The sequence below is a fragment of the Haliotis cracherodii genome, unplaced genomic scaffold (assembly GCF_022045235.1).
Source record: "Haliotis cracherodii isolate W230 unplaced genomic scaffold, xgHalCrac1.p SCAF_14, whole genome shotgun sequence".
NCBI classification, from domain to species: domain Eukaryota; kingdom Metazoa; phylum Mollusca; class Gastropoda; order Lepetellida; family Haliotidae; genus Haliotis; species Haliotis cracherodii.
Window position 1 is genome coordinate 22,355,021 of NW_027266269.1, and position 16,992 is coordinate 22,372,012.

Genomic DNA, 16,992 nt, shown 5'->3' on the forward strand with positions numbered 1-16,992 from the left:
GGCTTGGTACCTCCAAATCTGTTGACTGACATTGGGAGAGTACCCGGGTTTGCTACCAGGAATACAGACCTTCTGACAATCTGGATAATGTAGAAGGCTGCAGTTTTGGGGAGTCTTCACAATCTCCGAAACGTTCTGGGTTGGTTTGATTAGCAGCGCTTCCTGGGAGAAGTCGCTGTCTGGACTTCGTGTAGAGGGGGCAAGGGCCTAACCAGCCTGAATGTGCTAGCATCACCCAAACCCTCTTTGATGAAAACACATTGGGCGTTCTGCCCCAGGGACGTTTTGCATCCATTGACCCCAAGCACGAAGGCATGACAATCTAAATGACGTCACGCTAAAAATAGCTTGTATAATACATTCAAACCAGTCGAGAGCGTGAAATCGGGTCATACAGCCAATCGTCTGTCAGCTGTGTAAACAAAATGTTGTGATGAACTAGGTCACATAACAGCCTTGTCCACTGAAGACAATCAGTTGTGTAAACTCAATTTTGAGGAAGACAAAACTTTCAAAATGTTTTATGGTAGACATTTGGAAAGCCATTTGAAAATTTGACAAATAAATGATGCAATTCCCAATATGGACTTGTACCATATGTTTCCTAGTGAACTGCTGACTTGCCTCTGTATGTGTTTGGGATGGGTATCACAATTGGGACAGGATATGCTCACCTTTTTGCGAACACATGGTATTATCACCATTCAATAGTGATTCATAAACTCGTGTTCATGCTATAGTCGGAATCGTACAATTGACTCTGCTTTCTGCAGAGATTCTGCTGAATATGGTGAGGGTATTGTCGCTTATATTTTTAAAAAAGAACCGATGATAACACGTTATCATATGCTCTCCCACTATAGTGATGTAGTTTTGGTTTAGAAAAACACGTCTTTTTAAAGACATCTTTGAAGCCAAAGGTCCTCGCCTCTATCTACTTTAAGACCTACCTTAAGTTGTAAACATTTGCGGTTTAAGGATTTTACTTCAGTTTTGACCAAACAGATGTCAAATGCAGTGGAGCTTTGATACAGAGAGATTTTTGCTGATAGCTACGTTAAAAACAAATTGATAATTACTTCTCGTTTATATTTTTTCGTCTCACAGAAAATGACTGGTGCAGTGGACAAAGAGGCAAATTTATACTTACACGCAAAAGAAACGCAAGTGGTTTTCAGCAAATAGGTAACAAACACGGAACCATAAATTGATACGAGTTTTAGCATGTAGTGAAGCCTGATGGTGTTATCGATATTTTTGGTTGCATTTTGGAAGCCCCGAGTAAAAACGCAACATAAAAAACAAATCGCCAAAACGCACCATTTCAATGAATATGTGGGTATCATCCACCCATTTCTCGCGAAATCGAAAATACCACGAACTGTCACGAACTACAGTGGGTATAAAACTGTGGCCGAATCTTGGACCTTCCACTCCTTGGTCAACAATGCCACGCCTAACTCAAATTCAGAGAAACCAGGCTATCGGACGTTTGGAAACTGGAGAGACTGTCCAAGATGTTGCCCGTCATTTCAACGTTAACATAACCTCAATTTACCGTCTCCTGCATCGATACAATGCTACACAGACCACAGCTGACCTTCGTCGGAGCGGTCGTCCTAAGGTCACCACACCTCGACAAGATCGGCAGATTACCCGTCATCCCCAGCGACATCCGTTCCTAATTGCAAGTGAAAGTGCTCGACAGACCATAGGAACACATAATCGACGCATTAGCCGAGACACTGTGATCCGACGTCTCCGTTCCAACAACCTCAGATGTCGCTGACCAGCACGTCGTCCTGTTCTCCAACCATGGCATTGACAAGCACGACTTCAGTGGGCACAAGGTAATCACAATTGGCGTCATCGTGAGTGGAGGCGTGTCATCTTCTCTGATGAAAGTCGCTTTTGTGTCTCCCATGCAGACGGAAGAGAATTTGGCGGCGACGAGGTGATCGTTTCGCTGACAGAAACGTTGTGCAAAGAGATCCATGGGGTGGACCTAGCGTCATGGTATGGGCAGGGATTGGACTTAATGCGAGACTTGGACCCATGTGCTTTCTGAATGTTGGTCAAGGTCGGGGACACGGCGTCACTGCTCAGGGGTATATCGACCAAGTGATCAGACCCCACGTTCCACAACAATAAACAATACATTTTCCAGCAGGACAACGCTCGTCCCCACGTGGCTGGAGCTACCATGGCCTTTCTGCAACAACAAAACATCCGTGTACTACCGTGGCCAGCCCTCAGCCCTATGAACCCCATCAAACACTTGTGGGGTGTGGTTCAAAGGCGTCAGCACAATGTGCGCCCAGTACCTACAACTGCCGATGAACTACGCACAGCTGCTCTGGATGTGTGCAGGAGGATCCTTAGGGCCTTCACAACTCGTCTGATCAACTCAATGTACAGGAGATGTGTGGCACTGATGAATGTTAATGGTGGTCACATTAGGTATTGACTGACATTTTGGGTATTGACCCGAAACTGTGTAAGCCCCTAACATTTGTTAAAAAACCAATTATGACATCTGCCTTTTAATTCATTAAACTGTCTCATATAACATGTATACTGCATACTCGACTTGCGTTTCTTTTGCGTATAAGTATACATTGCAATCCACCCGTGAAGGAAGATGTGCAGTCGACTCTGCTTTTCTTTGCTGCGGCAGTTCATGTCGGCTTACAAAACGTACCAGGCAACCAAAAAATCTCAAACAAATTCTTTGTCCATCCAAATATTCTTGTACAGAGAGTGTACCATGTGTAAGTAGATGTAACACATCAAGATGCGACACGTGTAACATCATAAGTGAAGGTACTACTTTCCATTTTGCAAATGGCAAGGGTTTCAATGTGAAAGCCGATATGAACTGCCGCAGCAAAGATGTGGTGAGATGTTATGAGATGTTCGGGATGCGGCGAAAACTACATCGGTGAAACTGGCATGGAATTAAAAGATAGATTCACTGTTCACAAACAGCAGATTAGAGACCCTAATGTTCGATGCTTAGGTGTCAGCAGACACATTGATCATTGCGGATCACAAGATACCATTTAAAGGAACTTTCCTTCCGACTATGACCTGGAGGATGACCTTGACCTTTGACATGACGAAACTATGCTCCAGGGCTAAAGAGTATATGTATATGGGTAGGATATCCATAGGATGTGAAAGCTAGGCAGATGTTTCAAAAACACAGTGTGGCATCGCCATTTGCATTAGGCTGCTTAATTTGTGCAAAATATTGGTTTCGTGAGACACATATCAACACTCACCTTGTGTAAGTGGTACAAGTTCAAGTGACTCTTTTTTACTCTTCTTGTTCTGCTTCCCTTCATCTTCAGTGCACCTTGTGGACAGAACATGTGTTTCAGGGTTGAATTCATTGCTGACAAACACAGATTCCTCATCATTGGTACCAGTACGTCCTGAGTGGATGCTGGAATCATCATCGCCATCGTCCACGCTACTCTCACTTGATGAACTCATTTTGAAGCGCTTGATTTAAGAATCAGGAATCTGTTGACAAACTGAACCTAAATATACATACATGCAAGTGGCACTACAGTAGTTGTATTTGTACATAGCCATACTTTCAGAACAGTGTAAGGTGGTTGTTTTACCCTCTTTGTCAGCGCACGCAACTACAATCTCATTAAAATCAAATCTGAGGACATCCAATTACGGGTCACGTCAGAACGACCTTTCATCCGACCAATAAGTGTTGCTTACCAGATAAGGAGTGTGTTTTCTAATCATGCAAGCCCGAAAAGGTGAAGACAGGGTCTTCCAAACAACAGATGCTCGCTGTACGACTGATTCCGTCAAAATCATCGTCTTTCTCTTGCTTCAATAGGATAAACATTTGAAATGGAAGAGACTTTCCATAACCCATGGAGGTACTGCCATACAGTCTCAGCCATCTTTTAGTTGTTACAGAATCTTGTTTTGTTCAATTTTCAAATTTTTAATCAAGTTCGCGAAAAGTCGTTCTGGCGGGACCTGTAATGGGATGTCTCCAAATATAAATGTAGACGTATCGAGCACTAAGATCTGTTTGGATTAGATTGAAACAACTATAACAATTCATGAACTCCCTTGCATCAATTTCCTTCTAGATCGAGGGTGATCTCGATCTTTGACATGACCAAAATATGCCCCAGGGCTAAAAAGAATATGTATATGATAGGATATCAATATGATGTGAAAGCTCTATCACACCTGAGCACCTTTAGAATACAGTACCACAACTTCTCGTAATGGCGCTCTCTGCCGTAGGTCACGTGTCTCAAAGACATGAAGTTTTGGTGAGAATCCGTCGGACGCGAACTCCCGACAGCTGACCGTCTGAGCTACGTCCACGCTGTAAGTGCAAATCTGCCTAGTCATGCCTTCGCCGATACGGATCTAAATGAAAAGGGTCGAGTATAAATGACCGACACTTACGGAAGTTACGGGTAGGTATGGTGTCTCGTAACTTTAGTCTACAGACATTTCCGAGTGATCCCGATGCGATTTGGCGCACTCGTCCTATTCTGTAATTCTGGCGCGAACTTAAAACGGCTCCAGACTCGCTGGTAGACATGAATAACATGGTATTTAATAATTCGTGATGTGATTTGTGTGACAGAGAAGTGTGGTAGGGAACACTGTAAGGATAATTTGGATAATTGTAGGGAACGAGGGAGGCATAAGCATGGCTAGTGATGACACAAGGGTGAGTGCGCTTTTGAATCAGTACTGAATAAATGACCTGGGTGAAAGTGGCTTCTGTGAATGTGTCAGAACAGTTTCCAGTAGCCAAAATATTCGACACAAAACCATTTCATCCTGCTTTCTCGACGTTTTTGTGTGAAGAACATGAGGAGCCACTATATAATCTATAATAACCACTAAATGGGTACCTAACCCTAATGATCTTAAAGCTAGGGTTGATAGATTGTAAATGGGATCAAAGAGCTAAGGTTTGAGTTTGGGTAATCTAAAAGACACTAAACGGGAACCTAACCCTAATGATTGTAAAGGGTTGATGATCGTAAAGCGGATACAAGGGCTAAGGATAGGGTTCGGGTTATCCTACCCCAATACTAAATATACCTAATAAACTGCATTCCTGTGCATAATAATGAAAATTAATGAATCGAAAAACATATTTATGTATATAAGTTTCCACTCATAATCATTTACTTGAATTACGAAATAAAAAGTATGTTGACAATAAAGGTGCTTTCGTAAACTACCGCCTGCTATAAAATGCGCTGCCGCAGCCCATATTTAGTAGACAAATATTACAAACGCTCAACATCGCTGTGCTTATTCAATGACATTGCGTATAGATAGATAGATCACCAGACGGAGGAGCTCATGCACACTCAATGACCCCTGGGCACTGGGCATTGTTTCGTCTGTGTAACTACAAATTACATCATAGGGTATGGTGACGTGTTTGAAAAGTTTCTGACACTGGGTCTAGATTTTCGAAACGATCTCAGCTACGATTAATCTTAACAACCGACGTTCAAAGATAAGATATCTTATGTTTAAGATAAGATACATTTTCGAAACTATCTTAAATCTGTCGCAGATCGTACAAGGTTACGATACCTGTCGTAACTCTGACAGAGAACTCATTTGTGTTACAGATTGTTGTTTCCCATGACGTCACGGGGATTTCCCAGCCACTGACAATAAGAAAAACATGGAAGTGACAAGGAATTCAGGATCACCTTGTCAGGTCACACTGTTTATAACTATTTGAGTGACATTCCATACAATGCTACATTTGTCCTACATGTAGACGTTTTGTTCTTATGATAAAAGATGCCATGACTTCCCGAACAGAAATAGCATCCGTGTGCCACGCAAAGGCATTTTTCAAACACAATAATAGTTATAATTTATAAGTGTAGTGTTACCACACTATAGCTATTAGAATTGCAATTATGTGCAAAAAGATACTTCTCTATTTTCCCTTTGAAATGGTCATGTCGCGGGCATAGAACTTTATGTAAACACATCGCCTACAAAGTCAGGGACGAAAGTAAGCCTTGAGAGTACACTCTTCCATTGTACTAGTATCAGTTATGTTATATAGATTAATATCATCCATTTTTATATTAAACATAAGGTTACATAATTTCAATATAACAATGACTTTGCAATACGGACGCAAGTTAAACCCACAACGTAGACTTCGGGATCCATTAGGGGTTAAAGCAATTCACCAGTCTGTAACTATAACTAATAACCCGAGTACCATTGATCAGAATCAAACGCTTCTGGTTTGCTTTCCTAATCTCGGCGCACATGATGTGTTAGTTCCGGAAACTGCACGACTATCATTTACAATTAGTTTGAATTCTACTGACGCTAGCAGAGAGGTCGTTCAGAACATAGGTCATGCAATTGTTAAGAAAATCGTGATTAAAATTAGCAGTGATGAAGTTTTGAGTATTGACGACAGCGATGTATATGTCTGTTACATGGATCTCTGGAGAATGGGAAAACTTACAATGCCAAGGTATTTGTAATCAGAACACTTTGAGACCACGTGTGGGTGTTGATAGACTATCGAGGGTGTGCCTAATCAACTATATAGTCAAGGCATGCGAGCATATCAACAGTGGGATGAGATTAAAAAACTCCCTTCTCTAAAACGAAGCCCAGAAGTTAACCCGGTCGCGAAAGATCTGTCTCTCGGGGGTGTATCAATGGCTGAATTCCTTACCACGAAGTATGCTCGACATGCGAACAAATGATGATGACCAACTATACAGCAGTGGGCAGAGAATGTGTTACTATACAGATAACGAAGCACCAGGAAGCCGCATGTAAATTAAACATATATTTGTATGTGATTATGGATGCGCAACTTAATATACTGAATGGACGATTCGTGCATGCGATCTATTGATAATCATTTACCAAAAGAACCGCACTGCGCTATCATCTGCCGGCAAACGGGTTGTGGAAAAACAGCTTTTATTTTAGATATTTTACAAATTCATCATCGGGACGTTTTCAACCATATTATTATTCTGGGCCCGACTATAAGCTTTAATAAAACATACCTATCGAGAGATTGGGTGATGAATGATACCAGCGTGCACAGAGTTGATCTGGGCAATCGTCTACAAGACTGTTTACGAGTATGTCACGAAAAATACAAAGGAGAATCAACCCTTTTCATAATAGACGATTGTAGTGTGAGTAAAGAACTTACCAAAAAGAAAGATATGCTTTCATATTTAGCATTCTCCTGACGGCATACTCAGCATGGCGTTTGGGTACTTACTCAAATATACAACTCTGTCCTGAAAGATCTCAGAGACCAGACCAAATGGGTAGCCCTGTTTCATTGCAAAGACCGAGATTCATTTGAGGAATGTCTACGTGAAAATGATGTTATTTAAACCAAGCTCGAACGAGATAAAATCAGAAAACTGTTAGCAGAAACGAAGCATTGTAAACTTGTATTAAAAAGCGATCAAACACCCACTTATGCAATTGCTTAGCAAATATAGCAGAAATATTGCAGAAATAGCAACTGCTAAGCAAAAATATAGCAAAAATAGCAACTGCTAAGCAAAAATATAGCAAAAAAAGCAGTTGCTTAGCAAAAATATAGTAAAAATAGCAACTGCTAAGCAGAAATATAGCAAAAATATAGCAAATGTAGCAATTGCTGAGCTAAAATATAGCAGCTGCTGAGCAAAAATATAGCAAAAATAGCAAAAATATGATAAAATTGAACATTAGCGGTTATTATGTAATAATGTGGTTTGAAATCCTCATTCTTTTGCAACAGTTTATTATTTCAGGCTGTATTGGATATGCTATATTCCATTATGTTAGACTTAAATATCTCCATTATGGAATGTGATGAACTTATTTAACAAATGCTAAGGAACCAGATCAACATGCAGAAGAACAAACAGATAAATCTTAAGATTAACATAGAGATAGACTCACAGCTTTGGTAGCTGGTGGAAAATGTTCCCAATATTTGGGGGAAAATTATACCACTGAAAAAATTGATAACATGACCGACGAAGAAATTTTAAAAATGTACGCTCGTTAGTCTTTACGAGTCAAGATTGGGAGCTGCCATGACTAAAACAATAGGTTCGGCTATGTTACAACTATACACAGTCATAGCTAGTATGTTTCTTCCTATCCCGGCAGAACATCGCCCTTATTTATGAGAATCTCTAGAGAAAGACCCATTCATCGAACACGGTATAAGCCCACTGAGCTGTGAGTTTTTTCATAGATACAGAATGTTCTTAGCACTGGTGACAATTTAAACATAAGCGCCCACTTACTAATAATGGAGACTCAAGTGACACCACAACAGATTGTGGAGACACAGCACAACAAGTGAATGAGGAAATAACCCCGATTGTATCACAGATTGTGGAAACACAATCACAAAAAGTGAATGAGGAAATACCAGCGATTGCAAAATCACAAGCCGGAGTGAACCCCAGAAAAGTCACCAGTGGTAAAAAGGGTGTGTCAGTGAGGAAGTCCAAACAGCATATTGAACATAGTCGTCTGATTAACACTTGGGCTCCCTATGCACTAGGAGTTGCCATAGCTTTGGTATGGTTGTTTTATAAGACCGGAGAAGAGAAAACGTCACCACCGATTACACAACAACAAGTTCAATTAGAGTTAAGCCCCCATATAATGTTATGAAAAGAATGACTACACCAGTTACAGCCGGTAAAATGTTGCTAAACGCACTGTATCATTTAGCGGTGGTCAGCGGCTTGTCCATTGGCTATGCTCGTATGGCTAAAATGATTACTGAAGCCACACCACCCAAGCTAGATTTTAATGGTTATGATAATGGTATGATGGTTCTTGATATTGGATTGGCGATGGCAACAAAAGATACCTCATCAAACAAGGACTTATCCAAGAAGACATAATGAAGTAATTAAACATTTGAATATTTTATATTAATATAAATATGGCAACAATTGTGATGATGGTCGGTGGAGCTATTGTTAATCCTCTAGCTTTTTCAGGGAGTAATCATTTATTTACTACTCTGAAGGAATCAAACGCTAAAAAAGTTGAAGAAGAGCATAAAGGACATAATAAAGCATTAGAACAACTCGAAGCAGCCCAGTCACAATGGACCAGAAATAGGATATTAAGATTAGATTTTATTAATGAAGAACTGTGTAAGCAAGGACATTCAATTCAAACATTTAAGGATGTTGAATCTGCCATGCACAAATACTTCCATGTTTATGGAAAGAAACCTGACCTAGTACAGAGACCAACAATAAGTCAGAGGCTCATAAAGAACGCAAGATAGCATTTATAATGTGTGGGTTATAAGTCATTGCTATTTTTAGCTACACAATGACTAAGCATAAACCATTATCTATGTCAGGCTGAGTCTTATCAGCTATGTCACCCTGACGGCTTATCTATAAATAGCGATGACTACTCGGCTATAAATAGCGATGACTGGTTGACTGCTTATGTTAGGCTGGGCAGGACTCGGCTGATGACATGCATTTTGACAAATGATACTAGAAGTATATATTTACCACAATTGCGAGAGGCACATCAAGATGTAAATTCATATGCATAGGCCAATCACAATTTTGTGGAAAGAGCTGAATGTCGGATTTTTGTGGAATCCATTCCATTGCAATTAGAAAAGGGGATATTAATTATTCGTGTTCTGTATGTGGAATTGGGGTCAAAGGCAGTTACTGTTTATGTAAAAGTCACGGTGCTGACAAGAAACGGTTTTACGGTTTTAAATCATTTATGAGAGGAAAAAGGCTTACTGAAATGAGATAAATAGATTGGGTAGAAATCAAACCAATTAGACATTAGTTCACATGTATTTCTATATCACAATGACTTATGTTGTCAGAGAGCTGAAAGCTTTGGCAAAGCAACGTGATCTACGTGGATATTCTTGAATGAGAAAAACTGAATTGATTGATTTACATGGTTTGGAGTACAACAAACCCCAAACTGTTAGAGAACTCAAAGCTCAGGCGAAAAACAGTGGGCTGAGAGGTTATTCTCAAATGAGAAAAGCTGAATTGATCGCTTTACTATATAATAATCAATCCGATGATGTTGATAAAAATGATCAACCAGTTGACGAGTTAAAAATTGTACCCACAGCCGGCGTTGGTAAATATCTAAGAGGTTGGAAGATTGATATTAATTCCAACATGGATGTTTATGATGTTAATCCCATCATATCAAGCAAAATTAATGAGGAGTTAGATGATTTAAATAGTACAAAATGCCAGCTGACGGTTAAAATGTCATTGAGTAAAACGCAGACGATAGCACTGAATATACCAAACCTTATTTCCGGGGCAATCAAGAAGTTATAACTGATCCGATACTTTAAGCTCATCATTACATACATCAATTCAGAGGATATAAGAAACTTTAGACCACTGGACTAATAGAGGTTGGGGTTGGTGTGTGGATAAAATCGATAGTTTATATTTAGATATAGCAAATTATATGCCTTTCAAAGTTGGATCTTATATAGATTTACCCCCGTTTTATAAAAAGAAATAAGCCATAATTAATGTAAAAAATAAAGGCAATGTTTTTTTTTCAGAATGATGATAAGATCTGCATTGTTCCCTGTAGACAAACATCCGGATAGGTCTTCTAGCTATCCCCAAAACGATGGACTAAACCTTGATGGAAAAGACGACCCTACACAAATCTCACACATTGATAAGGCGGAAAAGCAAAATAATTTAGCAATAAATGTTTTAGGACATTCTTCTAAAGGAATTGTTGTACACAGGATAAGCCCCACTCCGGAACATATTTCCAGAATCAATTCATTTCTGATCGAAAAAGATGGTAAATTATACGTGGATAAAAGAGTTTAAGCAGGCTATTATGTGATAGAAATATTTCGGAAAGATGCCTGCATGGATACAGCAGACAAAATCTATTAGAAGCACATAAAGAAGACTGCAGAGGTGTTGGACAGACTGCTGTCAGGATTGATATGCCTAAATAGGGGAAAGATATGTTAAAATTTTAACATTATTGTAATCTAATGCCATTACTGTACGTAATTTACTCTGACTTCGAAACACTTATTAAACCTATAGAAAATACAGTCTGAAGCAATCAAGATAGTTTTAGGTACAAAACTCAAGAACATATTCCTTGTGGGTTTGGATATATAGTTGTAAGGTATGAAGGGAAAACATTGATTTACAGAGGTCCCGATGCAGCGGGAAAGTTCCCAGAATATCTACAAAATGAAGAGAGAACAATCAGGGAAACTTTATCGTGTAAGAAACCCATGTGTATGACGAGGGATGATTGGAGGGCCTATAAGAAGTCAACTGGTTGTCATGTTTGTAATAAACCCCTGAATGGGGATTCTGTAAGAGATCATTGGCATGTCATGGGTAATTATCAGGGAGCCGGGCATAACGAGTGCAACTTGAAACTAAAACTTAATTCTCAAACAATACCTATCCCCGTTGTGTTTCATAACCTTAGAGGATATGATTCATATCTCATCATGCAAGCTATCTCAAAGACCAACTATGAGTCAACCTTTACCCACGGGCGGTTTTGAGTGGATAGATGTGAATGACATCAATGTGAATGATATCTCCTCAGATTCCGATAAAGGGTACACACTAGAAGTTGACTTGGAATATCCAAATTCGTTAAATAAAGACCATAACAGTTATCCACTAGCTCCTGAAAGATTAATGGTTAATAAAGATTGGATGTCGGAATATCAACACTCCTTGATGGGTAATACAAGGTTAGCTAACGTAGAAATACTCGTAGCAAATTTGATGGATAAGACAAAATATATTGTTCACTTCAGAAATCTCCAGTTATATCTATCGTTAGGTATGAAACTAAAGAAAATACACAGAGTTCTAAAGTTTGATCAAAGTCCTTGGATGGAGCCCTATATAAGGCTGAACACAGATTTAAGAATGATAGCTACCAGCGATTTTGAAAAAGAATCTATATAAGCTCACGAATAACTCTGTTATCTAAGGAAGCGTGTTGATGTTAAATTAGTCAGGTTTGATGAGCAAGAAAGACTCAGGAAACTTATAGCCAGTCTGCCTTTCAACAGAAGCAAGATATTTGATAACGACTTAGCAGAAGAGTAATATAAAATTCAACAGACCAGTGTACGTTGGTATGAGTATTCAAAACAATGAATGTATGACTTTATTTACAACGAACTTAAGAAGCAATACGGTGATAGATGCGAGGTGTTATACACTGACACAGATTCTTTGTTGATGGAAATACAAACCGAGGATGCGTATAAAGATATGGCAGAAAAAATAGATATGTACGACATGAGCGATTACCCAAAAGATAATCCGCTGCACGTCATAGTAAATATAAAGGTGTTAGGTAAGATGAAGGATGAATGTGCTGGGACCTCTATAGCGGAGTATGTCGGATTAAGACCTAAGATGCATTCTATAAAGGAGTCCGATAATGGAGAGATAAGAAAAGCTAAGGTTGTTAAGAAGTATGTGGTGAAAAGGCATATAAAACACCAACAGTATAAAGAAGCATTATTCAACGGTAGAAGATTCAAACATGAGATGAACTCTTTAAGAAGTTACAATCATAGGATATGTGGATTAAGAATGAACAAGACATTGATATCATTATCCCCCTTAGATAAAAAGAGATGGATTGATAAGGATGGTGTAACTACCTGTGCTTATGGTTATGGTGGTAATACTGTATGGTTGGGAACTATGAACAACTCTTCTCGTACAAATGCCCTACCCGGTCCATTTTTAAGTTAATAAAGAATAGGATCTCCTTCTTTCATAACCAATCGACTAATGTTATATATCTTAAGAGACCAAATCAGATCGGTTGCGCGACGTAGGCCTCCTTCGAGTTCACCAGCTGGTATAAATATCTTACACTTACACTCCCCGGAAGTTTTTGTTCTTTGCCTCTCCTCGGTGCTGAAGATTCGGAAGTCACAGATTTCATTTTAAGGGTTCCTTCCCGATTAATCTCGTTACTTCATTATTTAGCGCTGATGCAACAGCTGATAATGGTGTCACCCATTCGGTTGATCTTAATCGCTCCGATTTCATTTCGATCCCATACTGATAGCCAAAGAAATGTTCCGCCAATGTCCGGTAAAAATCTTTCAACACTAGCTTGACTACAGTGGGCCCCCTTTTGAACACGCCCGATTTCTACATCGTGCTTTGGTAACAGTTTAGTTATTGATCCCATAAACTCGCGACCAGGATCTACTTGAAATAGCTTGGGCCATTTTAGTGGTCCGCGTTTATATATGCAGCTCAGTGCATTAGCTACTTCTGTTGAATCTTTCGAGGTTAATGGCTCAGCCTCTTTGTATCGACTAGTCACATCCACTACGGTTAAAGCGTATTTATACGTTTTGCGACTTACCTTATCATGGGGAAGAAACAAGAGGTCAGCCTGGTGAACTTCATTTGTTGTAAAAATATCATACAGTATTTAACGCAGTGCTGGTAAGTATATTTGTCACATCGCTTGTTTCTTTAGCCAATCCTTGGCCACATCTTTAGATACCTTAGCCGCAGTGTCTAATCTTTCTATTGCTCCTATACCTTTCCAATGTCCTCGTGGGCTATAGTAAATTTTATTCATTATAAATTGATATTGATGTTTCTTTTAATACGACTCATGACGATCGTACAATCGCATCATCATTTTGACCCAAAAATTCCCTCTGTAGTAGCGGTATAGGTATATAAATCTGGCTCCAGTGGAAGTGGTCCAGAATCACCATTACCTATACCACTCATGATATTAATGCGTTGGAACATAAGTGTCTTAAATTCATTTATTACGCAGTTACGGGCAGTTTTGGCCTTTGCTCAATGCATTTAACTTAGTGCACACTGCGTGAAATAGGGACAGGTTTTCTCAGAAACTACTGAAGTTACATGAATGAAACTGTGCAAGTGAAACAGACAGTAAGTATATGTATTAATATTGCCCACACAGCATGCAGCCCATTACATATCTAACATATTATTGGACACCTGACCCGTAAAGGGACGCACAAAACCAATTTGTTTTTGATGATTGCTCCACCAAAAATGGGTGGAGAGGGCAAATGATTGAGTTTCAAGGCCAACAGTATTTCAGTTATATCACCCGATTTTTCATAGGACTGTAGCTTTCTATCTTGGCTGGTGGTAGGTTTTCTAACATAAGCCTTCCAATTGTGGGTGTTCTTTAAATTATTTCGATTTGTATACATGATGCTGTACTCATTCCCTGCTTGTAAGCAACACGCATAGCTGTTAGTGGTGGCGGGCAATATACACATTTACATGGAAACATAACTAAATTAATACATGTTAGCAGTTTACTATTTCAATTTCTATTTGAATTGAGAAAAACACACCACCTCAAAAAAATAATAAATATGACTTCATGTTGCCATAAATACGGGATTACATTAAGTGGTTTCTCATCAGTTGCAATCCTTGTCTAACTATCATCATAAGACAATTGACACCGCGTGATCATCACATGGTGGAAGCATGTCATCGATCCCAATTGCGTAGATCGATGCTCGTGATATCAATCACTAGATTGTCTCGTCCAGACTCGATTATTTACAGATGGCCGTCATATAGCTGGAATTTTGCTGAATGCGGCGTAAAACAACAAACCAACCAACCAACCAGCCACAAGGTCATCCTAACCTATCAGACAAGCTTCATGTACATTTGTCTCTCGGAACGGTCAACACTGTTATTTCACTACAACACAGCCTTCTCAGCCATGTCGTCCTCGCCGTGTTGTCCCTGAATATCGTAGAGCGAATAAGGAATATTTCGATATAACTGTCCCAAACAAAATCAGTGTAGCCTTAATAGAATGAATATTTCTTGAGATCATTCAGATAGCAACATGATTTGAACTCGAACCAGGACACTCCTCAGACTCATGTACAAATTACATGACATGGTGGGATAAAACCCGTATAGACCTGATTACATTAGAAACGTACTGAAATAAGGGGGTAGAGAAAATCTTATAACTTTAATGACACAACTATACTGAACAACAAAAGTTCCTGTGACATTGAATACGATTTAATGCAAAGTTATGGTTTTTTTACCAAATCTGAAACAGTTTCGGTTTGCAACAGATACAAGACTCCTGTAAGTGTTCAAACGGCTAATTTGCCATACTGACTTCAGAAAATGCGTGATTTCATAAAAAAGAAATGTACATGCCAAAATCTCAATTTACAAATCAATAGCGTGTGTGTCCACCTCTGGTTGCAATGCAAGCAAGACATCTTCGTCTCATGGAATGGAAAAGCCATCGCACAAAGTCCTGTGGGATATCTATCTGCTGGAGCAGGTTTCGAAGTTCCTGGAGTGTCTTTGGAACACGTGGTTGACGTCGAAGGCGCCGATCCATCTGATCCTACATGTGCTCGATTGGTGAGATTTCAGGGGAGCGAGCCGTGCAGGGGATGACATTCACGTTGTTTTGTTGAAGAGAATCCTGAACAAGTAGAGCAATATGAGGCGAGGCGTTGTCATGTTGAAAGGTTGAAATGCCTTGGCCACAAAGACGGAAAAACTGTAGAACAGCGGTAGCGCTGTCCATTGAGATTTCCCTCTACCACTATGAAACGGGTCCTCTGTCTTGCAGTAATCCCATCCCATACCATAACGCTGCCGCCCCTGAACCGATCTTCTTCCATGACACAATGATTGACGTAACGTTCACCTCGACGTCGGAACACTCGAATCCGTCTATCACTGTTGCTGAGGTGACAACGAGACTCGTCAGTGAATAGAACTTGTCCCACTGCATGGCCGTCCAGCATAGACGCTGTCTGCACATCTGTAAACGTGCTTGACGGTGGTTTCCTGTGAAAATATGATGTCTGGCGGTTCTTCTGGCGACAATACCCTGCACGAACGGTTCGTGAAGATGTTCGTCGAAGGACAGAGATGCTTCTTGCAGTCACTGTTGCTGGCTGGAATCGATTTCGTAGGTGTGTTGTTCGAATCCAGTTGTCTTGTCGATTATTGGTTACTCGTGGCTCGTCACTCCGAGGATGGTCTCTGACTGCATTCTTCTGTTGCCAATATTGCCATAAACACCAAATGGTGTTTCTGTGGACGTAAAATTGTAACATCACATTGACTCGATCCTGCTTCAAGCACAACAATGGCTCGGAGACGCTCATTTTCGGACAGGCGTGTCATTTCGTAATGGTGTAATTTTGTGGTTTTTCTGTTTTTTTTGTTGTCAGCACGATGTTAAACAATGTATATGGAATCCATGTTTTTATACCCATTCTTGGGTAGTGAAATGCATGGGGCTTGCATAAAAGTCAACTTTTGCATGGAATGCATGCTTTTCTGTAACAGTTGCGTTTTTGTGACTTGATTCCATACATGTACAACAATATTGAAAAATACACTAACATATTGGTGTCACAGGAACTTTTGTTGTTGAGTGTATGATATGAAATATTACAACGTGTATTTATTTAACCAGCCAAAAACCTGATTTCCTGTACCAAGAGTATCACGCAGCAAGATATGAAATATTACAAAGTATACTAATACTCATGAAGAACGAGAAACGCATGTCCAGATGTTTTGATCTCTAAACTTGATTACGGCTCCATCATCTGTGGTGGGGCTTGTAACAGCAATTGAAACTATAAGATACTATTCATCATCAAGGCCTGAGGCTTTGCCCCGGAGCCTTCAGAACCTGCCTGTGAAAGCTGATGGGCCATCATTATAACAACGTTGCATTAAATTATCCACTAAATTCAATCCAGCGTATGACTGTGTTTATAATCCCTATTACAAAAATCTCTAAAATAAAAGATGAACTCTTTACTCCAGCCGTTGCAATACAACTTCCCTAGGCAAGAGAGTTAACTGACTTTAAAAGTCCAGT